Raw genomic sequence first — 26,728 nt, forward strand, 5'->3', positions numbered from 1 at the left:
CAAATCCTTGATGCACTGGGGGTCAAGTTTTAATGACGTTAAATCATTTTTTTTCACAGATTCGTGTTTGACATCTATAAATACATAACTAATGCTGATACATCAACTTTCTTTCCTCTTGGTCGACGGACCAATTAGTTGAATAGTTGATGGTAATGATAGTGCTATCTAACTAACTAACCAGTCAGCGAAATAATCACAGACTCTCGATAAATTTAATAAAGTTTGATCTAAAAAATTATTAATAAAATGCTCAATGCATAAGGTCACAAATGCAAACAATGAAATTCACAAGCGGGAGAGAAAACATCAGCAAATGCAAATAGTGTCAAACTCATCATTCAATTTACAATATGCACATGAAGGAGTGGATAGATTAAGAGACAAATGTTTCAGCAAAATAATGCAAAACAATATACTATAACGGAGTGGATAGGTGAAGAGACATAAGGTTCAGAGACAAAAATACATTCGCAAATGATTATGCATAGTACGAGTCAGAGAAATAATACAAACCCAAAGTATCTACCCCCCCCTTGCCAAAGAGATGGTGGGGGTTCCCTGATATAGAGTAAGGGAAGAAAGACTTCAGGACTCAGGAGCGGAACAGGAACAGCTAGGCCTCTCTGCAAACTAATGAACAACGACGCATCACTCCTCTCTTCTCTCTGCTCGCAAGTCTCTCCAAGGATGATCTAAACCACACCCCTAAAGGCACCCCAGTTATACCCTAAATCTACATGTCTGTCCCTCATTAGTTAAAACATCTAACAGAATTCAACAGTTCATTGGTGGATTTAGAAGGTGGTCTGTCACACTATCAGGTTCCCATTCACAATTTGTGCAACCCATTGTTTATTCATGGCTCCCATATTGCAATTTCTGACTTGTTTATTAGTTTCTATTACTAGATACTTGTACATTCTTTCACATGTTTTTTTTCAGTTACGTCCGCGGAAGGAGTCTTTAGTCCCACGGTTAGTTTCTTTCTTTGGCAGGTGAACAATGCACTCTGTACTGAGCATCCTTGAACTTTTGTTCCTCCTTTGCAGCACTCAGCATTTCTGTCTGCTCTGTCAGGTCATTCTCACGCCTTTTTCAACCCCTCCTCTATCCGGACAACTTAAGAGTAATGGAGGCAAATTCGACTCACTATGGCAAATGGAACATAAACATTCATTTATTACACAGAAATGCACTTTTCGCTGTTTACCACCCACCTTTGCACTATTCCCTGTTACATGTTTTCCCAGCAGAAACCTAAGGCAAAAGCAGCATTATTCTTTATTTAAAGCAAGATGCAAGATGTGAAATGCCAGATACGGCCTAGTCATGCATTATTTCTTGTTTCTTTCACAGTACAATGTAAATACTATTTAGTTCTTTCATGCATCATTCCATGTTAGTACATGCATGCGCAAAGCAGTTTCCCTTGTGTTCATGTGATGTGTATGTTAATTTTCACACCTCACACTGTTAGTACGTATTATGGGGGTGTCAATCCGAGCAGGTTTCTTTTTGCGAAACCCTGCTCCATCAGAGGGACTGGCTAAAATCGTTGATCATACTTCATCAAGGTTAAAACTGATCCCCAATGGAAATAGTTGGGACTCTGCTGACTTGACCAAAGGCTCAGCACTTCCAAGTGCACAGATCTTTTTGCAATGCACCACGCTTTGGTCAGAGGTAATGGATGAACCTATGTCATCAAGGTTGGCAGCACAAAGCTGTTTCCAATGTCTATTACCCAAAAACCCCTGGCATTCCCAACTTTGCAGGTAGATACTAAGGGGCCCATTAGGATAGCGGGCGGAAAACCACCCCGCCCGCCATGGAGGCGGAAAACAACCGCCCGCCATGACCGCGGATAAACCGGCGTTCAAATCAGGATCCACCGCCACTACAGACCGACCGCGGCGGTAGCGGTGAAAATGAAACCGCCCGACGTGTGCGGTGATGCCAACACTCCGACCGCGGCGGACGGAAAAGCAGCGGACAAGACAAAACCATCCACAGGGAAAGCGGAGACACCGCACGGGAAATTACAATATCCCCGAGGGTGTCAAGGGCGGAACCGCCGACAACGACCGCCGTGGTCGCAGCCAGGATTGAATGCTGAGAAATGGCGGTCAAGCAGCAGCAAAGCCACCGCAGCGGACGAACATGAAATACATGGCGGTAGATCTGAAAGCACCGCAGTGATGCCTAACATTGCATAAACAAAGTAGCCCTGCCCCCAAAATATACAACACACATACACAGATACATAAATTACTGAAACAAATATACAAAACTACAGAACCACACCCACAACACACCTGACAACCACAATCCAACTGGACACACCCACACAACTGAGTACAAAGCCACCCCCTCCACTCACCACAATCCTTTGCATCTTTCCAGAACAGAAGGCCATACACCACATCTGACAGGAGAGGCAAAATAGCACACTACACCCACCCACCCACCACCACCATCAACACCACCATCACACCATCACAAACAAACCCCCAGCACACAACACACCTCATCACCACACCCCTGCACCCACACACCCCTGCACTCACAAACACCTCAACCCCCACACACCATGACATCACAAAAATGCCAAAATTCACCGAGAGTGAGTTGACAGTCATGGTCAACGAGATTGTGAGAGTAGAGCCACAACTATTTGGTAACCTGGTCCAACAGACACCATTAGCCACCAGGACACAAATGTGGGAAAGGATAGTCCAAAGGGTGAATGCAGTTGGGGCCACCCCAAGATCCAAGAAGGAGATCATGAAGCGGTGGCATGATCTCAAGAGGGTTGTCAAGGAGAGGAGGAGCAAGAACTGGACGCTGGCAAACGTGACTGGCAGTGGCCCTCCCATCCCACCAAAGACATTCACACCATGGGAGGAGAAGGTGCTTGCCATCCTGCTACCTGAGAGTCTCACAGGAGTAGCCGGGGGAGCGGAGGCTGGTAAGTACAGACAAATATTTAACACCACATTGAGATTTACCTCCTTGCAATACCCAACCACCAATACACTGTCCATCCCTACCCAACATGTAGCCAGCCATTCTGCTGAGGAGGCCTGTATGGGGGAGGAAGGTCAGTACAACAACTCACACCATAGCCCCTGGCCCACACCCCAGCAGCATGGAGGCCACCCCACCCAGGAGCAAGTGTCAGCCATTGCACTGTTTAACAAACAAACTTACAGGTAGGTAGCCATCTTCACTTGGAGGGTGTTTGTGGGTGGGAGGCCTGTATCACTACTCCCAGCATGCCCCCTGGCCCACAGCCCAGCAGCATGGAGGCCTACCCCACCCAGGAGCAAGTGTCAGCCATTGCACTGTTTAACAAACAAACTTACAGGTAGGTAGCCATCTTCACTTGGAGGGTGTTTGTGGGTGGGAGGCCTGTACCACTACTCCCAGCATGCCCCCTGGCCCACAGCCCAGCAGCATGGAGGCCTCCCCCACCCAGGAGCAAGTGTCAGCCATTGCACTGTTTAACAAACAAACTTACAGGTAGGTAGCCATCTTCACTTGGAGGGTGTTTGTGGGAGGCCTGTACCACTACTCCCAGCATGCCCCCTGGCCCACAGCCCAGCAGCATGGAGGCCTCCCCCACCCAGGAGCAAGTGTCAGCCATTGCACTGTTTAACAAACAAACTTACAGGTAGGTAGCCATCTTCACTGGGAGGGTGTGTGATGGGAGGCAGGGAGGGAGGCCTGTCTCACTGCACCCACATTTCCCCTGGCCCACAGCCCAGCAGCATGGAGGCCTCCCCCACCCAGGAGCAAGTATCAGCCATTGCACTGTTTAACAAACAAACTAACAGGTAGGTAGCCATCTTCACTTGGAGGGTGTTTGTGGGTGGGAGGCCTGTACCACTACTCCCAGCATGCCCCCTGGCCCACAGCCCAGCAGCATGGAGGCCTCCCCCACCCAGGAGCAAGTATCAGCCATTGCACTGTTTCACAAACAGACCTACAGGTTGGTAGCCATCTTCACTGGGAGGGTGTGTGATGGGGGGCAGGGAGGGAGGCCTGTACCACTACTCCCAGCATGCCCCCTGGCCCACAGCCCAGCAGCATGGAGGCCTCCCCCACCCAGGAGCAAGTGTCAGCCATTGCACCCTGCACACTCACCTTACAGGTACGTAACAACCGTAAATCTTCATGAAGTGTGTGTGTGTAAATCAAATAACTATTGGACGCAATGCATTGACATTCAACCTGTATGACTCCATGATGTCACTCTGCACTATGAAATGTTACACGATGTTGCCATGAATTGTCCAACTGATGACAGCATATATAACTAGTGTACAGACAGATGATGATACTCAGATGACGGAAACACTGACCACTCCCCATCTACTCCACAGGTGATGAAGAACTCACTGCTGAGGACCACACCAACGACCAGCAGAGCCAGTCTCCACCTCCGCCACATGGACTCACAGATGCGGACTCCCAGGACAGTTTGGATGATGAGCTCCAGCCCGGCCCATCTGGTGTGCCACAGACCCAGAGGTCCCAGGCCCCCATCCTCGCCAAAACCACCTCTGCTGCAACAACAACGCAGCAGACCCCTGCTGTCCCGGCCTCTGCCTCCACCGCAACCACCACCGCCACCACCGCCACTCCACCAACACCACCACTACCACCAGTACCACCTGCAGCACCCTCCCTGTCCCTAGGGATGACCAGCCCACAGCAACACCTGTGGAGGGCAGGGAGGCAGTGCGTGGCGCACCAGTGGCGAAGGAAGAGGTCCATGGCAGCAGAGCAGGTGGGAGGGCCCGGGTAAACACCAGACCTCGGGAGGAGTGGACACCATCCCTGGACCACTTCACCAGAGTTGTGGAGGCCTACCAAGAGGTCCAGGGACAAAGTGGCCGGTCGGAGGAACTATTAAGGGAGCTCATCCTGCTGATGAGGTCCATCGATAACCGCCTGGGACAGATGGTGGACCTCATGGGCCAGCAAGTGGCGTTGCAGAGGGACAGGCCTGTGTCCCAACCACCACCTCCGTCCCCTCCTGTTGTGCAGCAGGATGATAGTCCACCATCCTCCCCTGCTCCAACAGAGAGGGGCGAGTCCTCTGACGCCGCTGGCCATTCAGCAGGCCCCCCACCGCCAAAAAGATCTAGGGGGCGTCCAAATAAGAGCCTGGGAGTCTCTGGAGGCAAAGCACCTGCCACACGCCAGTCACGGAGCCAGCCGTGAAGACAACCCTCTCCCCAACTGCATTCACTGTTTGGACTGTCTTTCCCCACATTGCCTTGGCAATGGCACCTCTCTCTGTTGGACTGGTTCACCACATCCATGTGGTGTCTACTCTTGCATCTCTGCGACCATGACTGTCAACTCACTGCTCATTCCCCACCTTCCTGTAAATATTCCCGCACAATTCACATGTCCACTCCCAAAATAAAATACCTGACACTCCAGATTTTGTGTAGTGAATTATTTAGTGCAGTATTAACATTGTTGATAATGGCCATGATGTGTAAACATGATGTACAGTATGCAGGGCAGGAACACTCTGTAGCACCTAGGGAGACACAACAGAACTACAGTCACTGGTCTCATTGTGGCAACACACACGGATCACTGCTCCAGAAATATCCAAAATATCACAGGCATACTACACAATGTCTAGCAGATACGCACAAATACGGTCCAGCATACATCTCCGTACGTAACGTCAATTCCACCAATGCCATACATAGGTGACAGAACATGTGCCTATCGGGAACATCTGCGCATATCCATTCACAACTAAAGCAACCACACCAGACTATGTACACGTTGTAACTCGTCACCCACCTTCAAGTGAAGTAGCGTTGTATTAGCTGCTGGCGTAGGTCAACTCCTTCCTCCTCTCCACTGTCCTCATCACTGGATTCTGGTCCCTGAGCAGGTTGTGGCCTTGGTTCCTCACCATCGTCCAGGAGCAGGGGGACCCCCTTGTGGATGGCCAGGTTGTGCAGCATACAGCATGCCACAACGATCTTGCACACCTTCCCAGGCGAGTATGCGAGTGCGCCTCCGGTCCTGTCAAGGCACCGGAACCTTGACTTCAGCAGGCCGAAAGTCCGTTCGATTACCCGTCGTGTCCTGCCATGGGCCTCATTGTAGCGGATGTCTGGTGGTGTCCGGGGATTCCGGAGTGGGCTCAACAGCCATGGCCTACTGGGATATGCAGAGTCACCTGTGAATGATAAACACCCATTGCAATGTTGTACGGCTACAGTAAATCCAGTGACACACAGCACGTGATAGCAGTAGTGATATTCACCCACAATCCAGGCACGTTCGGGATGCAGATTCTCCATCATCCGTGGCACCATGCTGTTCCTCATAATGTACGAATCAAGGGTGCGAACCGAGATACTTTGCACACACATGTGATATTGTCATGTCCGCAAGGCACACCACCTGCACATTCATGGAGTGGTAGTGTTTGCGGTTCCGATAAATGTGCTCCATCGCCTGCGGTGCCACCAGAGCTACATGGGTGGAATCTATGGCACCGACTACATGTGGGATGCGCCCAAGTGGATAGAAGTCCCCCTTAACGGCAGCCAATTCATGTCCCCATGGGAAATGTATGTAGCGATTGCGATATATCATCATGGCCTCAAGTACATCCCTCAACACCATGCTGAACATGGGCTGCGACATCCCCCCAGCGTTAGCCACAGTCTCTTGGAAGGAACCAGTCGCAAAGAAGTGTAGTGCTGCCATCACCTTGTAGGTGGGTGTGAATGCCGTAGGATAGTGACGGCGAGGCTGCAGGTGGGGCTCCAATAGATAACACACGATCTTCAATGTTGGTCTGTCCAGCCTGAATTTCCTGATGATTGCCTCATTCTCCATGTCCTCAAGCACAGTCAAGTGACGTAGGAGATTCGGCCTCCTCCTAGTTGAGGAGTAAAACGAATATGTCAGTGACAAGCATCATGAGATGGCCATAGCACAAAGCATCAATGATGTAATGGGAAAACAACAAGGGCCAGAGAGATGCATGGCACATCTGGTCACATGGCTGGCCAATAGCTACACACAGAGGGCATGCCTCTCCAGTGACAATACCCAAGTGACAGTAACACATCGGGGAATGTGAATGCGGATATTATGGTTGAACATTTGACATGTGCAGACATGGTGCAACAAGACCCGCCAATGTAATGTGACTTAACATGTCTGTCATACGCATCTGCTGTACCTGCCACACCTCAATGCATCAGGTAAATTCTGCAACCATTCATTAACACAATGATCACAGTAGCAGGGACACTTCCGGTTGTGTGCATGATCAGTTGTGAATGCACAAGTCAGGTACGATACAATGCGGTGACACCAGCCAGGTCAAGGTCTGCACTGACCAACAACACATTAAACGTCACGACATCAATGTAGAGCACCTGACGTCTGTCAATCATCATCAGCCATCAAAACCCTCACTAAAATGGCTGAAACACAGGCAAAAGTGGCTCAAACTGAACGTGCGTCCTCCTGTGAATGACATGGCTGTGTGGCATCGTGTGGGCAATGATGTGCCCTACACCATGTAGCTGCAGGGTGCTGATACAGTGTCCAGGATTGACATACACAGTAATGTGTACTAAAATGGCAGTACCTACCGCCGGTCCCCGGCGGTGTGACCCCAGCACCACCATCTACCCAGCCAAGGTAGCCATTGGTACATGGACTTGTGTACATGGCGGTGGGTATGCTCCGCCGCATGAGTCGCGGTACCTATCGCCGGGCCCCAGCGGTGTGGCCCCAGCACCACCATCTACCCAGCCAAGGTAGCCATTGGCACATGGACTTGTGTACATGGCGGTGGGTATGCTCCGCCGCATGAGTCGCGGTACCTACCGCCGGGCCCGGCGGTGTGGCCCCAGCACCACCATCTACCCAGCCAAGGTGGCCATTGGCACATGGACTTGTGTACATGGCGGTGGGTATGCTCCGCCGCATGAGTCGCGGTACCTACCGCCGGGCCCCAGCGGTGTGGCCCCAGCACCACCATCTACCCAGCCAAGGTAGCCATTGGCACATGGACTTGTGTACATGGCGGTGGGTATGCTTCGCCGCATGAGTCGCGGTACCTACCGCCGGGCCCCGGCGGTGCGTCACCGCCGTGGAGCATTGCATACAGCCAATGGCATCGATGATCGCGGTGGCATGATGCAGATTTGAAAATCGCGGAAGCTGTGCTCCGCTACCGCGGAGGCGGTCATTGGATGCTTTTGAATAAGGCAGACCCGGACAACCAATTGTTGCATCTTTAAAGTTTCTGGACGACCCCAGGGGGATATAAATCTGTGGGAGTAAGCCTCACATTTCCACTGCTCACAGAGCCTGCTGCCTGGGACCCTGTCCTGCTGCTGCTTCAAGAGCCTGCTGCCTGGGACCCTGTCCTGCTGCTGCTTCAAGAGCCTGCTGAGCCTGCTGCCTGGGACCCTGTCCTGCTGCTGCTTCAAGAGCCTGCTGCCTGGGACCCTGTCCTGCTGCTGCTTCAAGAGCCTGCTGCCTGGGACCCTGTCCTGCTGCTGCTTCAAGAGCCTGCTGAGCCTGCTGCCTGGGACCCTGTCCTGCTGCTGCTTCAAGAGCCTGCTGCCTGGGACCCCTCACAACTCACTTCAGCCACAGGTCTGCCATATCCACAGGGATGTCAAGAACAGATAAGATCCGTGCCAGTCCATTCACGAGTGAGGAGCTGGATGTCCTTGTGAACGAGGTGCTGGCACAGTACCCACGTCTGTTTGGTGGCCCCAATGTCGTGGTAAGTCACCATGAAGGGAGCAGTAGGGCAGGGTGGTGTCAGACGTGTAGTCATGATGCTGCAGTATGTGCTTTTGGATGTGGGGTGCTGACAAACACTGACAGACAAGCTGTTTCCAGGTCGTGGGAGTGTGTGTGTTGCACTGTGACTCTTTCCTAGGCCTGTACTTGTATGTGTGAGTGGGTAGTGGTACTTTTTCGGGCAGACATAACCAACGGTTGTTAGCCTTGTAGATGCCAGGACAGTGTTCGCTTGTGATGACATTTCAGGGTGCCCCTGTAGTCATAGTTAGTGTGACCCACAGAGTAGGTTCAGTGGCTGCACAGCCAAACATTGAACATCAGCCAACTTACATGCTACAGTTGCTTCACACTGATTAGTGGATATGCCCCATCAGTGCCCTGTACAATTTCTGAATAACACAGTGCTGTCGATGCATTTGTGTTGAAGCATCATGCTTTAGTGTGATTATCATGGAGACTAGGAACCTCAATGTGTGCATGCATTCACTAATGTTTATGCCATGCAGAGTGCCCTTGTGAGGGTACCCCCAGTTCTGGAGGGAGGGAGGTTACTGTGAGTCCCGAGTCAGTGTCGGCTGCTGTACTGATAGATGCTGACATATGACATTGTGTAATTGTTCATTTGGCCTTCTTTACTCTCATACCTGCAGCTCAAGGTACACCAACGTAAGGCTGTCTGGAGGGCCATAGCAGCAAAGGTGCGAGCCCTGGGGGTATCAAACAGACGACACACACACTGTCACAAGAGGTGGGACGACATCAGCCGGCTGGCTAAGCAAGTGGCAGAGATGACCTTGGGGATGGTACCACGCACAGGGCGTGTGGCACGGCGCACCATGACTCCACTGATGGAACGCATACTGGCAGTGACCAATCCAGACCTGGATGCACGACTGAAGGGGCATCAGCAGTAAGACAGAGATGGTGAGTATCCGGGGAGGGAGAGTTTGTCTGGGAGTGGATGCATGTGTACAGTGCCTGTGGCAGCGGTGACACATGTAATATGCGTGTGCTGCCATGCTGTGATATGTGATGTGAGTGGCAACTGTGATGTGTGTCTGTATGAGGCATTGGGCCACCATGGCCTTACTGTGCCGCTCCTGCCTGCAGTTTTCAGTCCTTGACAGATTTTTGGTGTCCACATGGTCACTCTTCTTTGGGATGGTGGGTGTAGTCGATATTCTGCCGTACAGCTGTGTCCACTTAATGAGTGTGACACCATGTCTGTCTACTTTGCATGCACCATGATGGTAGAGGCCCACACATCTGACGACAATGTGAACCCTGATTGGCACATGGTGATTGTAATGGCCTATTTGGCAATGTGGCATGTGTAGTCAATACAGGTGTGTGTGGTCCCCTCTGGTTCCCTTTTGGGCTGTAAGTGGTGATGTGTGTTGTGGCTACATCATGTCCATGGGGCAGGTCAATGTGGGCTGGGGGAACACCATCCATGGGCAGGGTGTAGTGCTGTGTGGCATCGACATTGCTCCACTCCTGGCTGTTTTTCTGCATGACAGGCACTGTTGTGGTCTATATAGTGTGTAGCTGCACAGTGATTGGAGGGTGTGGTGGTTACCATGTAGCTCTAGGCCTCTCATGTGCTGCATTGATCTGATATCGTGTGACCAGATGATGACACTTACACAACCCTGTTTCTCTCACTAATGCAGATTCGCAAGACACCACGGCGGAACATGATCCTGAAAGTGGTGGCGAGACCAGCACGACAGCGGCAGCAGAGCAAAGTGAGAGTGAGCCAAGTGACACTGACCACACCAGCGCTACTGAGGGCGACAGAAGTATGCATGAGGAATCTGTGGCTAAGACACAGAGTACCACTTCATCTGATGGCAGGGGGGATGCGTCCCTGTTAGCAGCCACAGGGAATGGGGAGTCTGCTGCAGCATCTGACAACCAGCGGCCACTGCCCAGCCTCCATTCTACTTCCTCTGGGGCTGGCCGTATCCGTGCCACTAAGAGGGGACGTGTAACATTCACACATGGCACCGCTGCCCCTGCACCTTTCCCCCCTGCTGCCCTCAGTGCAGAGTGCGTAGAGCTCCTGCGCCAACTTTGCATGGGCCAGACCGCCCTGCTCAATGCCTTCAGTGCCCACGATAACAAATTAGGCCAGGTTCTGGCATTCAGGAGGGCATACACTCTGACGTGGGTGGGCTACATCGTACACTCCAGTCATTGTCAGCAACAGTCACGTCAGCCCTCCAACAGGCACATGCTCCCATTGCAGTTCAGGTGCCTGTGACGTCCACCCAGTCAGTGGCCACATCAGATGACAGTGACCACTTGGGACCTACATCAACTAAACAATACAACACTAGGAGCACAGGTCAGACCCAAAGCAAACAATCCCGTCCACAGACTCCATCCCCAAAGAAGAGCAGGGCCCCCCCAATATGCACAGACAAGGTGAAGTCACAGAAGAGCAAGGCCAGAAGATCATTGTGGCAGACATCAGGCTCACATGCTGCAGAGGCATCACCAGAAATTGACTCAGCTATGCCCACAGAGAATGTGTGGGATGTCATGGCTACACCTGGGGAGAGCACAGGGACACAACCACCCACCACATCAACCCCAGAACAAAGTACATCGAGGCATGTGGAGGAGAGCCCTGTTGTGACCAGCCCAGTCATTGTGGCAGAGGAGAGCCCTGTTGTGACCAGCCCAGTCATTGTGGCAGAGGAGAGCCCTGTTGTGAGCAGCCCAGTGATTAAGGCAAGGGAGGGCAGTGTTGTGTTCAGGCCAGTGACTCAGGTAGAGGAGGGCAGTGTTGTTAGCAGCCCTGGCAAGAAGGGACAGGAGTGCACTGTAGACACCACCCCTGGGGGAAGTGGGAAGGTGGTCACTGTAGGGGGTACACCTTCCAGAGAGGGTAAGGTGGTCCGGAGGCGTAGCCAGCCCAAGCGTTCAGCAGGATCAAGCACTTCTCCAGAGGGAGTGCCAGTGTCTGCCCCTGATGTGGGACAGTTGGGGTGTGTGCCGGTGGTGTCAATGCCACTTCCCATCAACCCTCATGACAGGGAAGCAATTTCATATTCCGAAAAAGTGGAAGGGCACCCCTCCAACTCTCCCACCCACACTGTGTCAAGGGTGAGCATGACTCCACCTCCACATGCCACTGTGCCACCTGGTCCGCACAGCCCTCCACCTTGCAGGCCCTCTGTTATTACAGCATCACATGTCCCTCTGTCACACCAGTCAAGTGGACCTGCTGTCCCTGACACACAGCCAGGTCCCACTCCACATGACAGCCAGGAGTGAGTTGTCAACACCCTCATACGCCTGTGCCACACAGAGGTGTGCTAGTCAAGACCATTGTTTGCGATCTGGGTGTGTTGCTGGCCCTGTTGCTCTGATGTGCTGTACTCTCCCCTGCCAAGGACTCTGGGCCTGTTGCTCTGATGTGCTGTACTCACCCCTGCCAAGGACTCTGGGCCTGTTGCTCTGATGTGCTGTACTCTCCCCTGCCAAGGACTCTGGGCCTGTTGCTCTGATGTGCTGTACTCTCCCCTGCCATGGACTCTGCACTTCCTGTTTGTGTTTTGACCTGTGCATAGTCTCTACCATTTGTACATGATTTTGTGGCTTGCTGTTGTCTACTAATGTTGTATTGCTACATCTGTGCAATATATGAATAAATACAGATACTTCTGATGTGTGTTTTATCAGTCTCCTTGCTGATTAAAGTCATTTTCTTGTTTGCATTTGCTTGACTGAGTACCATGCTCTATTTTTAAGTTCACCATTGCAAGGCTCTTTGTGGCCATCTGATTTTTAGACAGGGGTGACAGGGTCTTCAGTCCATTCTGGCCCTGCTGATGTTGTACTCTGTGATGGCTATTTTACAGGCCATGCAGTTCTCTTGTTGGTGATTTGCTAGTGCTGCATACACTGTTCACAGGTCACCTTGGGGGACACTGGCAGCACAGGGTGTGCAGCTGTTCAGTGGTTTTGTAGCTGTCTGTCATGTCATGAGGTATGTGTGTGTTTTCCTTTCTGTGTGCCCAGGCGTGTATGTGTATGGTCATCTTGTGTTGGCCCTTAGTCCTGGTGGCATGGCTTACATGGCATGTGTGGTGTTGGGTGTGACAGAGGTGTGCAGTGTGAAGGGTGTTAGTTTGTAGTGTATGTATGTGTGCCCCTGTATGGTGTCAGACACACATGTGTCAGCCAGGAGTTCTATGCCTGTTGTTTGTTTTGTCTTGCCCTGTGTGGAGGATTGTATGCAATTGTGTGGGCTGTGGGGAGTGCACTGGTGTTGTGTGTTCCTTGTCAGCCAATTCTGCAGTGCCTGTGTCCCTGGTTGTGTGTTGTGTGTTGCAGTGTGTGTGTAGTGTGCTTGTTGTTACAGTGCTTGTTGGTGTGCATGGAGGTGCACGGGATAGGCACCTGGCCTGTGACTAGCTCGGGTGGGGTGCAGTGTTGTTTGGGGTTGTGTGTCCCTGTGATGTTTGTGCCCTGCCCATGCCTTGGTGTGGCCCTGCCTTCTGCATAGTGCGCATGTGTTGACCGCGGCGGTGACGTGTCCGTGACGTTGCTGCAGGTTGGCGGACGTTGTGTGTTCCGGATGCCGTGGGGTGTCTTGTTGTGAGGTGGGTGATGTGTGGGTGCCCATGTGGATGTGTTGTGCCCCCCAGCAGAATGCCAGTGTTGTGCTTGGGCCCTGTGTCGGCATGCGTGTTGTGTGGTGCATATGTGTAGTGGCGTACCTGCGGCGGCGTCCGCGGCGGCCCATCTGGCGATAGTGTTGCAGCAGGACCGGATGCATGTGGAGGGCTGGGTCCATGGGGTTCATGTTGGGTTTCGGCGTTCGTGCTCCGCTGTCGATTTTCCGCCTGCTTCAGCTGTGCGGTGTTTCCCCTGCGGTGCGTCTGCTTGTTTGGGCCATCCTAATTTGTAGAGCGGGGCGGACGTCACCGGGCGCGGCGGAGGGTCTCGATTGGCTCCCGCCGCCGCGGTGGCAGGCGCACCTTGATGGCGGGGCGCGGCGCTCCGCGGCGGTCGGGAAATGACCTGTGTTTACCTATCCTAATGTGACGGACGTGAGTTCCGCTGCTCGCGGGCGGAAAAAGCTGTTTTTCCGCCCCGCCACCACCGCGGTGGTGCCACCGCCCGACATCCTAATGGACCCCTAAGCGTTCCCACGTTGCCTCTTTTAGGGTTTGTTATTTTTCCCGGATGACTTTCTTGCAGGCGGCTCTAGCTACCATGATATTTTACTGATTATGGGGCCTAGCATTGAGGGACTCAGGCAGCTGCTTGTTCGCCACCCTACACTCTTTGTCAAACTAACCAGTTTGGGTGGTCCTGCATGGGACTGGTGATTCCAGCATGATAGATCTTGTGGAGGCATTCAGTCAATCGAAGGCATCTAAAACAGAGATGGGGATGCCTCAATAGTTAACGGCCCATAATAATAAGGCACATTTTGAGCCAACTAGGGCTTTTAAGAGAGTAAGAATTGCCACATGGCGCCACTTGACCCTAAGGCCCTTATCTTTTGTGGGTAAACCAGTAAGACTACGGGTGGCAACATAAGTATAACTAACTGGTAATACCACCCTGACCTCAATCGGATTGTGGTCACTATGGCAGATTTCAGGCACCTTCCCCGGGTGACAATATCTACAAATGTCCTAGTAATGAACACATAATGATTGACCTCTTGCCCCAGCCTATAAAGTAGTTTTTTTGCCCAAACTATTTTCCCCCATATATATCATATTGCACAAACCCGCATGCCCCAGGGCATCGTATAAATTCCTTTCCCTGAGATCGAATACCGCGTGGCAAGAGAGAGAGTCAATGGCCAGAAACGGGTTAAGAACAGTGGGCCCAATCCACAAAGGTAAACTCAGACGAAAGCCTAACTTTACGAGTTTCGGTATACACAGAGGGCATTTACGAGTGGTAAAGTTAGACTTTTGTCTTTGTTTAACTTACATTTTGGTCTTATGTCTAACGGAGACCAAAACTTTACTTAGACTGAGACAAAAGTCTAACTTGACTACTTGTAAATGCCTTTTGTGAATACCAAAAGTTAGACTTTCTTCTCAGTTTACCTTGGTGAATCGGGCCCAGTAGGATTCAAACCCAGTTTAGCAGTAAAATCCCTGCCCAGTGCTTAACGCATCTACCTTCTTATTTTTTCTTTTATAATAAAATATTTTCTTTTATTTTTATACATTTCTCTGTCAATTTCATCAATCTATAGACCATTCATTAAAAAATGGTAACGAAGATTACTGCTTTACCCATCAATTAAAGTGCACACGTGCTACAATCACCAAGAATATTATCATCTACTGGTTGAAAGGAGAAACCCTCAGATATGAACGTGGACAAAGTCATTACACTGATGGTGGAGCAAAGGAATAATTAAACAATCAAGCCCAAGGGGGCATGCTACATAGTGCTATGACCTAATTAAAGGGAATGATGTTAAATACCTCACAAATTACCTTCTATTCAGCTCCAAACATCTCACATATTGATAACCATTAAAAGCGTGCTAATGTTCACTTAACCATATCCTAAAATCCACATATTTACCCATAGTTACTTGTATATTGTAAAACATAACTACAAATATATATCATACATAATAATATATTTAATTATAACCAACACATTTAAATGGTATTTTGATTGATGACCCCAGTTCAATCGCTGAGATTCATTTTCAAGGGAGTATATCTCTGTTTAACCTAGATGAAACAAACATATAAATATTACAAACTTCTAAAAGTCCAAGTTAAATAGTTAAAGTGTTGTGGGAACCTAAAGTGGTCTATAACAGTTAAAAACATGTGCTGTCAGAAGCAATTCATATAATGTATAATCTCCTGGCTGGAATGCCACCATCCCAGTTACATGAGACAATATGTTTAATCACCTAAAAAGGAGACTAGCTCTTCATCGGAGTTCAAACCCCGTGGTATTTTAGCATCCAGCTCTAATATGTATCTAGACTCCAGCTGTCGCAATTTGCGAATTCTGTGTCCACCTCTGACTGTCTGAGGAATGCGATGTATAACACAAAACCGGAGAAAACCCTTATTGCTCCTATGTGATTCCTCAAAATGACGAGCCAAAGGGTCTTGTTTATTCTTGTTTTGGATAGCTTGCATGTGTTCCAGGATGCACTTCTTAGCTGGAAACATCGTGCTGCCCACATATGATTTCTGACAAGGACAGGTTAGTACATAAACACAGAAATTTTATTGACAGGTCAAATGTTTGTCTATTATTTTGAAAGATTCAGTTACAGGGGAGAATATTTTCTTCACATTAACGCTATATTTGGCATGTCTTACACGCCATGCATGTATAGAAGCTTTGTATGGAGTTAACACCTGGTTTGACTTCAGTTATCTCATTGACACCTAGCCTGTCACTCAGGGAGTTCTCTTTCCTGTATGTAATATTAGGATAGTCACTCAGGGCTGCTGCCAGTTTGTTTTCTGTTTCTAAAACATCCCAATCCAACCCTTATGGTGATTTTAGTGGTCTTGGACAACCTTAGAAACTCTCTAAGTGGTAGCTGTGGATAGCAGCCTTCAGGTTTAGTCCAGAAGGAGTGCAAAACAGCTTGTTGTACCGGAGCATAACCTTATAGGTATAGATTAAGTGAAAAAGAACCACACAGTGTATTTATAAAAATATGTATTAATTATAAGACACTCACTAACACATACAAATATCTCCTGCTCGGAGATATACACAATGCACACAATACTTTGCAGAGAAAAAATGTAAGTAGCACGAATACACAGTAGTCACCAGGGGGAGACCAAACCATATACTAAAATAGTGGTATGCGAACCAAGACTGAAGTCAAGACCATACCCAAAAGACGTAGAAGTGCTGGGGACCCAAGGAACCACAACAGGTAAGTACCCAGGAACAATCTCAATAATAACAGGATACAACCTGCCGGTGGTGTGCACTGTTCCTACTGAACGTTGTGTTCAACTCTTAATGTGTTTTAACACTCTTAAACAAAAATGATTTAACCAAACTAAATCATAAATGTAAACAATCGTTTTTTTTATCTTAGTTGATTACAATAAATCATAAATTATAAATCAACATCATTGTTTGTGCGTTTCAATATATACAAACACTGAAAATCATGAATTCAAAGTTCAGGTACAATTTCATACATCACATTATTAACGCCATAAATTGTTATGTACATAGTTTACAAATGACATGATTTTAAGCAGTCCGGAGCCCAATACATTTCAGGACTTGCGCGTCCCTTCGTCAGGAAAAAAGTCCTGTAATACAAAAATTCAATAATTTGCGTTCTTGTAGTACATATAATCATCACAGAAGTTGACAAATGGGAAGGGACCAGTGTTCAACATTAGTATGGAGCGTGGTATTCAAGGTACGAGATAGACAGATTAGGCAACATAAACTCTGAGTGTTTAGTATGGTGCCTAGTCATTGTGGGTAAAACGTGAGATAAAAAAAAACCATTAGGTATCTAGTACATGCCCCAAAGATTTAACCAATAGGTTGCGCCATCTTGTGGTTGTGATTGCAAACCGTTAGGGTGAATGTCTCTCTAAGGCAAAAGAAGGCTAAATGTGCTCTCTACCTGGACGGGATGATCCAATACGCGTATCGTGGTGTTATTAACTGAACCAAGACCAAGACTTGCTAACGTGGAAACCTAATTTGGACAAGAATAATGGACTACATAAATGATGTCAGCTACCATGCCTCTTATACCTCACTGCTTGTATGCTAAAAAAAAAAAAGCCACTGTAACGTAACCTATTCAATTATACATAGAGTGCATCCACTCTTAAACTAATACATGCCCATAAAAAACTGTGTAAGAACAACTCTATCTAATGCATCTGTAGAGTATGCTTATGACAGATACACCAACTGCTTTAAATATGCTACTGTTCTAATCTTCATGCTACCACACCAAAGTACACAGCGTAGAATAATGATGGGAGCAGAGCTCAACTCACCGCTAGTGTGGACTGGACGAACAAAAAAATCCAAACACTGCCTTTCACTTCAAGTGTTCCTGTTATGAGTTCACAGTGCTGGGTACTCAGTATGGGGTTTTGGGGGGGCGGCCGACCATCGGGAGGCCTGCCACCCCCGGGAGTCTTTGGGGCCAGGAGGGAGGGGGGGGGGTGTAGGAGACCACGGGGCTACGAGATTGGGCTCTTTGGGCTGGCGTTGGGCGGTTGGGCTCCTTTTGGGCTGGGGGCTTGGGCTAGTTGGGCTGGTGGCTATATTACCGGCCATTTTGGGGTTACTGACCACCATTTTCGTGGCGGTGACCCAGCAGCAGAGGGGGCCCTGTTCGCCCGTTTTTTGGGTGGAAGGCTTCGTGGCGGTGATCGCTGTGGTGACGAGGGGATGGCGCGGGGTAACGATCGCCGGGTCCTGGAGGCTTTGCGACTGCTCCGAGAGGCAGGGCGACTGGACCTGGTGACACCGGAGGCGCAGGTGAGGCCGCCGCGGCACGCTGCCAACGGCGCCGCTGCGGCTGTGGTGGCGTGTGGGCCTCCGCGGTTTCGGCCGCGGAGGGCTCGCGGTGCTGGTGGGAGGGGCGGGAGCGGCCTGGAGTTCGGGCGGCGTGGCCCCGAAGACTGGCGCGAAGCGGGGGAAGGCAGGGGAAAGAAGGTCGGGCGGGCGCGGTCGGCATTAGAGTTCGTGGAGGGGGCTGGGGGCGGGAGGTGGGGGCAGGAGGGGGGGATGGCCCTGAGATGCTTCAGGGCGGGGAGGGAGGAGAGGATGGGCTGCAGCAGGTGGGGGGATGGGAGGGTGATGGACCAAGCGAGGGACAAGGAGCAGGAGGAGGTGGGGGGTTCCCCCTTATTAATTGCGGAATCAGAGGTGGAGGAGGAGGGGGAGGAGGAGGGGAGTGGGGGCCGGGGGGGTGGGGCTGGATTTGGATGGGGGGTCAGCTTCAGGGGAAGAGGGGGGCGCGATGGGCCCCAGCAGGCCGCCGTCCGTGGCGGGGGGGAGAGGAGAGACGCGGAGGGGGGGCTTTGGGGGGAGGTGGGCACCCTGGGCGAGGGGTGGGATAGGAGTGGGGGGATGGGGGGTCTGGGTGCGCTGGGGTGGGGTTGGGGGGCGGGGGGCGGAGGGCCGAGTTGGGGGGGCCTAGGCTGGGGGGGAGGGGGGAACCATGGCGGGCGCCCTGGGAGGGTGGGGGTGGGATGGGTCTGGCAGGGTCGGGGGGAGGATGGCGGGAGAGGCCGGTGAAATGGGGGGGACACTCCGCAGGATGGGGAAGGGGGTCACTGAGGGGTTGGGGCGAGGAGGGAGAGTTTGGGGGACAGGGGGGGAGTTTTTTTCCCGGCATGCTGGACTCCACGTTTTTTCCTTGGCAGGAGCAGTGGGAGAAGCGCTCGGGTGAGCAGCTTGCGGCTCCAGTCCACCAAGGGGATGGGCCGGCTCTGCCTGGTACGGGCGGTCGCGCTCCAACGAGGGACCTGGCAGGAGTGCGCGGCAGATGGCGGGGTGAAAGGACCCCGCATGCCCCCCTGATGGGTCGAGACGGCCACCGGGGGTCGGGGAGCGCAAGGCGAAGTTGACAACACGGAGCACGGGTCATGTTTGACGGATGGGAGGAGAGTGAGTGTGGAGTTGGGTGCGTTGATGAGGGTGTGTAGGGAGAAGGTGGGGTTGAGTCGAGTGGAGGTATGGGAGAGTGAGCAGGAATGGCACGGGGACGGGGATGGAGAGTTTGAGGAGGAGGGGGAGATAAGGGACGAGGGAGTTGTAATGCTGTTGGCAGTGTGTTACAGGTTCCACCGCGGCTGGACGCGCCCGGAGTGACGGCCCCCTCAGCTCCACTGGTTAGGCGGCGGGATCCAGTCCGGATGCCGGCCTTGACGCCAGGTAAGGTGGGAGACAGAGCGAGGAGTGGTTTGGGCAGGAAGCGCAGCACGCAGGTGTCGGTGGGGATGGAGGCAAGGGGGGAGGACTTGGTGCGATTGGTGAAAGGGCGTTATGTGACGGATGAGGGGGTAGGCACGGACGGGGCGGCATCCGGGGCAGCGGTCACAGCGACGGGCGCCGGGGCGGTCAACGTCGGGGGCGCAGCGGCGGGGAACGCGACGACGGAAGGGGTGGTCGCCGGGGGGAAGGAGAGCTGCGTGGTGCCGGTGCGGAAGTTTCCCTACATGGGGGAGACGAAACAGCAGGGGGCCCATCTCTCATTGGCAATGAAGGAGAAGATATGGAAGGGGGAGTATGTGGAGATGTTAAAGCTTCTGCACAGGGAGCTGACGGCCAAGGAAGGGTCTAAGGAGGAGGGACAGGAGTTGGCCAGGTGCCCCAAGGTGCCGCTGATGATTGACAATTGGTCGGCGGCATTTCTCATATACGCTGGCGTATACTGCGAGAAGTACCCGGACAGGGCGGTAGCGTCATTTAAATATATGGACGTGGTCCGGAGGGTGCAGGTGACGTATGGCGGGTACGCCTGGTCACATTATGATGAGGAGTTTCGGGCACGGATGGCGGCGGACCGGACGTGAAGTGGGGTGAGCTTGACTCTGACTTGTATCAGCAGACGATGGAAGGGACGAAGTTCGGTCGCACGGTGTATACGCGAGCGGTTTGCCTCCCCCCTTTTCAGCTCGCCCCACCCGCGGGGGAGTGGGGCAGGGTGAGAGTGCAGGGCCGAGCTTGGTCGGAGCTTGTTGGGATTTCAACAAGGGGGCATGCGGCCGGCAAGTGTACCGTTTTTGGCACGAATGTTCGATGTGCGGCAGACGGCACACAGTGGTGCGTTGCTGGGGAGTCGGAGGTCCGTCGGGGCAGCAGCACGCTGCAGGGGGACCACAGCACGCGTCGGCAGACAGCCAAGCGAGGGGACGGGGGGATGCAGGGGGGGCACGACCTGTGGGGAAAGGCTCTTAGGCCGGTTCGGCTGGACCGGCGGGAGCCGCTGCGGGCGGCCTCTCCGCGGGCGGATGATGCGGCCGTGTTGCGACGGGGCTTCAGTGAGGGTGTCCGCCTGGGGTACGAGGGGCCTCGGGTTGCCCGCCGGGCAGACAGCTTGAAGTCGGTGATTGCGCCGAAAGGGGAGGTGAGGGAGAAGTTGTTAAGAAGGTGAAGGGGGGCCGGATGGTGGGCCCTTTCGCGGAGCCGCCGTCGCCGAACCTGGTTATCTCCCCGGGTGGGGTGGTCCTCAAGTAGGAGCCGGGTCAGTTCGGGCTGATACAGCACTTGTCGTGGCCGGAGAGGGCGTCGGTGAACGATTTCAGATCGGCGGATCTCGCGTTGGCTTCGGACTCATCAGTGGAGGTGGCGCGGAAGATTGTGGCAGCGGTGGGGCGGGGGGCACGGATGGCGAAGTGTGAATTTAAATCAGCGTTCAGGTCGCTCCCGGAGGATCACCAGTGGTAGGGAAGTCAATTGGACGGGAGCAATTTGGTGGACGATGCGCTGCCAGTAGGGTGCTCGATTTCATGCGCATTGTTTGAGCGTTTCAGCTCCTTCCTGCAGTGGGCTTTTTCCTGGCGCACAGGCTCTGAGACGGTGACGCACTATTTGGATGATTTCTTTCTGGTGGGATGGCCCGGTTCAACGGATTGTCAGCAACAGCTGGGCAATTTCCAGGACGTCATGGGTTACCTGGGAGTTCCCCTGGCGCCAGAGAAGGCGCACGGTCCCAGTATGGTGCTGTCATTTTTAGGCATAGACCTCGACTCGGCAGCCATGGAAGCACGCCCACCGGAAGACGAACAGGCGACAAGGTTGGCGTTGGTGAGCAGCATGTTGGGGAGACGGAAGGTGACGGTGCGGGAAGTCCAGGTGTTGTTGGGACACTTGAATTTTGCGTGTCGGGTGTGGCGCGCGGGGCGGACCTTTTGTCATTGTTTGGGCAGGGCGCGGTCAGGTTTGGCGTTGCCGCATCAGCACGTGAGGCGGTCAGCGGGCTCGAAGGAAGATTTGAGGACATGGCTGGATTTTATGGGGTGGTTCAAGAGGGTACCCCTGGAGGACTGGGAGTGGGCCGTCATGATGTATCCGACGCGGCGGGTGTTGGTGGCTGCGGTTTGTACTGGGCGGGTCGCTGGTGCGCGGAGCAGTGGCGGCCGCAGTGGCAGGTGGGGGGGATACAGCATCGCCGTTTTGGAACTGTTCCCGTTGGTGGTGGCGGTGGCGGTTTGGGCTCGGTAGGTGGCCCATAAGCGGGTCTTGTTCCGAGTGGATAACATGTCTGTGGTGCAAGGGGGGAGCTGACAGCCGGCCCGGGACCCGCAGGTGCAAAAATGGATGAGGGTGTTCGTCCTTCGCTGCCTAGAGCATGACATCTTATTTCAGGCCAGACATGTTCCGGGGGTGGACAAAGGCATTGCGGATGCTTTGTTTCATCACAGTGGCAGTGTTTCCATGGGCTAGCCGCGGAGGCGGAGGAGTACAAGACGCCAGTTCCGAGGGAGCTGTGGTCGGTGGGAGATGCAGGGTCTTTCAACGGGTGAGGGCGTCGGTGGCGGCATCCACGTGGAAGGCGTATGTAAAGGCTTGGGAGGAGTTTCGGCGGTTTGGAGCGGTAAGGCAAGGGGACCGATGGCAGGGGAGGAGCAGGTGGTGCGTTTCATGCTGGTGTTGATGGATAAGGGTCTGTCAAAGGTGGCGATTGCAGTAAGTTGCTGGCGGTGGCATTCATGCGCGGTGAGGACGGACGAGTGATGCCAGGTTAGGTGCGGTGGGTCCTGCGGCAAGCCCTGCGGTTGATGGGTGAGGACCCCAAGGCTTTTGGGACGCATTCCTTTAGAATGAGGGCGGCGACGGAGGCGGCGCGACAGGGCTGGGGGGCGGAGGACATCGATCGGCTGTGAAGGTGGAAGTCGGATTGCTACACAACGTGTGTCGGTTGCGGGGGGTAGGTGGGACGCTATGACGTGGATGTTTTTCCGCTCTCTTACATGTGTTTCTTGGCAGGTGCTGTGGCGGGACCAGCAACGGCAGTGTTGGAGATATACATGTGGGGCATTCATTTGTTAAGAGAGCAGAGAGGGCTGAGTGGGACAGGCATCGGAACTTGAATTTGGAGCTGGACGACAGATTGGTTAGATGTCATTGGCGGAGCAAAGGGGGGATGCGTTAGCACGAATTGATGCATATGTTGTGGTGCTCATTCATGTGGGGGAAAATGATTTGGTGCTGTGAGGCGGTCTGGCCCTGGTGAAACAAGTGAAACAAGACTGGTTGGAAATTCGGAAGATATGGGTAGGATGTCAGGTGCTCGGGTCTGGTTATTCCCAGGAGGGTCTGGCGGGGGCGGAGCGCCCAGGGGCTATAGACAGGGCAAGGAGGAAAATCACCAGAGGTGAAGGAGTTTTGTGCGAAGGAAGGGATAGGGCGCATGGCGCATCCGGAACTGTGGTACGGGGCTGTTTAATTTGCAGAGAGGACGGGGTTCACTTGTCACGTTACGGGATGGAACTGTATAGTGTCCAGATAAAGGAGGCCCTGGAGGTAGCTTTGGGGGTGTGAAGTATCCAAAGGGGGGGTTGAAAGTCACTAAGTGGCTTTCGAGTGGCTCTTTCCTACAGATAAAGGGGGCTAAGGGTAGGAGGCCTGGGCTTGTTTGACAAGGGGTGGGGATTGCAGAGGTCAAGGAATGTTTATTGCGGTAAGGAGGCATGTTGCAGGTGGTATGTTGTGGTTATGTTGTGGGTGTGTTGTGTTATGTAAATTGGGGGGAAAATCATTTAGGGGAGGGGGTGGGGGGGTTGGTTAGGTTCTGCATATTTAGTGAGGTGTAGTTTTGTTCGGCACAGGCCAAGGTTTGTTTATTTAGGATGCACCTGCTTCCAATAAAGCGGTCTTTGTCACACTTTAATACTTGTCTGTGGTCGTTTCCTCCCCCCCTGCCCTCCTGGGTGGCCCCAATGGCGTTTTGGGGGGGGGGGGCGGCCGACCATCGGGAGGCCTGCCACCCCCGGGGGTCTTTGGAGCCAGGAGGGAGGGGGGGTGTAGGAGACCACGGGGCTACGAGATTGGGCTCTTTGGGCTGGCGTTGGGCTGCTGGGCTCCTTTTGGGCTGGGGGCTTGGGCTGCTTGGGCTGGTGGCTATATTACCGGCCATTTTGGGGTTACTGACAACCATTTTCAAGGTGGTGACCCAGCAGCAGAGGGGGCCCTGGTCGCGCGTTTTTTGCCCACCCTCCCTCCCTGTGTTTGTGGGGGGGGTGGTTGGTCCAGGGAGAGCGAGCCTTTTCAGTATCCCTTCCCTGGGGGGGGGGGGTTTCTGCATCTGGGTCATGCATGGGTCAGGCTTGGGGGTGAAAGGGGGATTTGTTTCCCAGAGGAGTTTTCTTGGGAGCATGGTGCATCGGGTTCTGAGGTTCTGGAGCTCTCGTTTCGCTGGAGCTGGTGCAGGTGTGCAATACAAGTGGTTGGCACTATCCTACAGATAAAGGGGGCTAAGGGTAGGAGGACTGGGCTTGTTTAACAAGGGGGGGATTGCAGAGTTCAAGGAATGTTTATTGCGGTAAGGAGGCATGTTGCAGGTGGTATGTTGTGGTTATGTTGTGGTTGTGTTGTGTTATGTAAATTGGGGGGAAAATCATTTAGGGGAGGGGGTGGGGGGGTTGGTTAGGTTCTGCATATTTAGTGAGGTGTAGTTTTGTTCGGCACAGGCCAAGGTTTGTTTATTTAGGATGCACCTGCTTCCAATAAAGCGGCCTTTGTCACACTTTAATACTTGTCTGTGGTCGTTTCCTCCCCCCCCTGCCCTCCTGGGTGGGCCCCAAAACCGTTCTGTGGATATCACATAAATATGTGAAAACCCGACTCTAACAACTACTGCATCAAAAATACTCGAGTGAACATGATAATCCACTCACCTCCTTTTCAGATGCCGGCCAATAATCAAAACTGTAGCGTACAATTCAACGGGGTTAAAGCGATGTGCTCAAGTTGAAAGTTATCCGGAAAAAACACGTGATCTTTACTGAATCCTGCATCGAAATCACATCTGGATTCCCCTAAAAAGAACCGTATTACCCCAAGCTACATACTTCAATCTTAACGGTTTAGGGCACTCGAAGTAACGACTAGCAAGGGTGGCTATTCACCATCAAAAGCAGAACAAACAATCCGCGTTTTACTTCCGCGGAGGGATACCAATTTACACACTCCGAAGACGCGCAATTATAAACAACTGGCATACCACTCAATTGCATTCTGGGGAATGTAGGACATGAAACTTGTCCTGGTAGTATGGCTACTCTGCAACAAACCTGATTGGATGAAACTGTGTGCTCTAACAATGAGCACTCTGTTTAAGTCATACCGTCTCGTCCCTGCACCCAGGTACTGAAAAACGATAAACGATAAAAAGGGGTGGTTAGTACCTCAATACAAATATATAGCACGTGCTACACTCCATGCAATATAAACTAAGCTTAAGTAGTCTATAAAACAGCACTTTAATGCGGGCACTTAGACAACTGTGAGACAGGAGGGGCCATATTGTTCTTCCTTAACGTGCACTAAAGTGCGAGCTGCGCATCATAGTTCAGGCCACAACCTACTGAGAGTCCTAGAATGGACGGAAAGATTCTGTGGTATGTTAGTCCATACATACATGAAGAGATGTAGCCGAGGCAGATGTAGAACATAAATATATAACTCAGAATACTAGAGATTCCTCATCCAGTGTATCTATAAATAAAACTACCGGGCACACAAGGTTGCCAGTGGAACAGATGAAGGCAGACAAACTGGTGTGTGCTGGTATGCAGTGTATGCGGATGCTGAAAGTGTCTTGCTCATTATGACTGGAAAAAATGTTGTGCAGCGCTGCAACCACAAAGTGAGCGAATGGTAGATGGTGACATAGGTGTCGTGGTGTGGAACACCAAAAAATGCAAACTGTACTGCATATTGTGTGAACCAAAAAAATCAAATAATCATAAAATCCAAAAATCTAAATATCCTCCATGAATGGTGTGGGAGACACATAGACTCAGGTAATGAGAATTACATGAACAATACTTAATGGTGTACAATGCATCATGGACGAACACAACTAACCCTAAACACTACTAGCATCATTAAACATGCATAAACTGTCTACTTCCATAATAAACGTTGGGTCACATAATCAGTTATCAATAACAACTCAAATCATTTCTATTGTTCAACCCCTTCGGGGCTAATGCCTGCAAGTAATCAATCCAGAATACCTCTCTTTGTAAAGTTTATTGCTGTTATCCTGGCCTTCATATTTTGGCACAACTTCCACAATTTGGGCTCTGAGTTGTGTAATGTTGTGGTGTGCTTCTGTCCAGTGGGCAGCTACACGTGATGACCTATTCTGTGTGCGAATTGTGCTTTTATGTTCAGTTAAACGTGTCTTGAATTTACGCTCGGTTTTGCCTATATAGGCTTTACAGCAGGGACACTTCAAACAATATAATATATTAGAGGTGTTACAATCTGCTGTGTTTCAATTGAATTTTTTTGCCTGAGACTGGATGCGTGAGTGTGTCCCCAGTAGTTATATTGTTGCAATGTATGCAATTGTGACATTTGAGAGTTCCTTTGAAACCCTGTTTCACAGCCGGTCTACCAGGTGCTTTGATCATGTCATGTATGTTCTTCCCACGTGTATAAGCAAATATGGATTTCTCCTCAAAAATGCCCTTGAACTCTGTTCATTTTGAAGAAGATCCCATCTCTTAAGGATTATTTTCTTAATTTGGGTCGAACTGGTGGAATATTTGGAAACAAAAGTAAAGGCAGACCGTTGACTCTTAGGTGTGGTGGAAAGAAGCGTAGAGCTGTCTTTGTTAGCTAATCTGTCAATACTCTGTTGTAGTAGCTCTGCGGGGTAACCTCTATTTTCAAACCTCCGTTTGTGTACTTC

General features: G+C 51.7%; 1 protein-coding gene across 1 annotated transcript in view; it reads right to left on the reverse strand.

Annotated features, from left to right (window-relative positions):
* Window positions 1-1,092: 1,092 nt before the first annotated feature.
* Window positions 1,093-26,728, reverse strand: part of CYYR1 (cysteine and tyrosine rich 1) — a 299,653-nt gene continuing 274,017 nt past the window's right edge. Inside the window, exon 5 of the mRNA XM_078656220.1 lies at window positions 1,093-1,152. The gene's annotated coding sequence lies outside the window, so the exon portion shown is untranslated. The remainder of the gene's footprint in view (window positions 1,153-26,728) is intronic.

This window comes from Lissotriton helveticus, chromosome 8, assembly GCF_964261635.1.
Source record: "Lissotriton helveticus chromosome 8, aLisHel1.1, whole genome shotgun sequence".
NCBI lineage: Eukaryota > Metazoa > Chordata > Amphibia > Caudata > Salamandridae > Lissotriton > Lissotriton helveticus.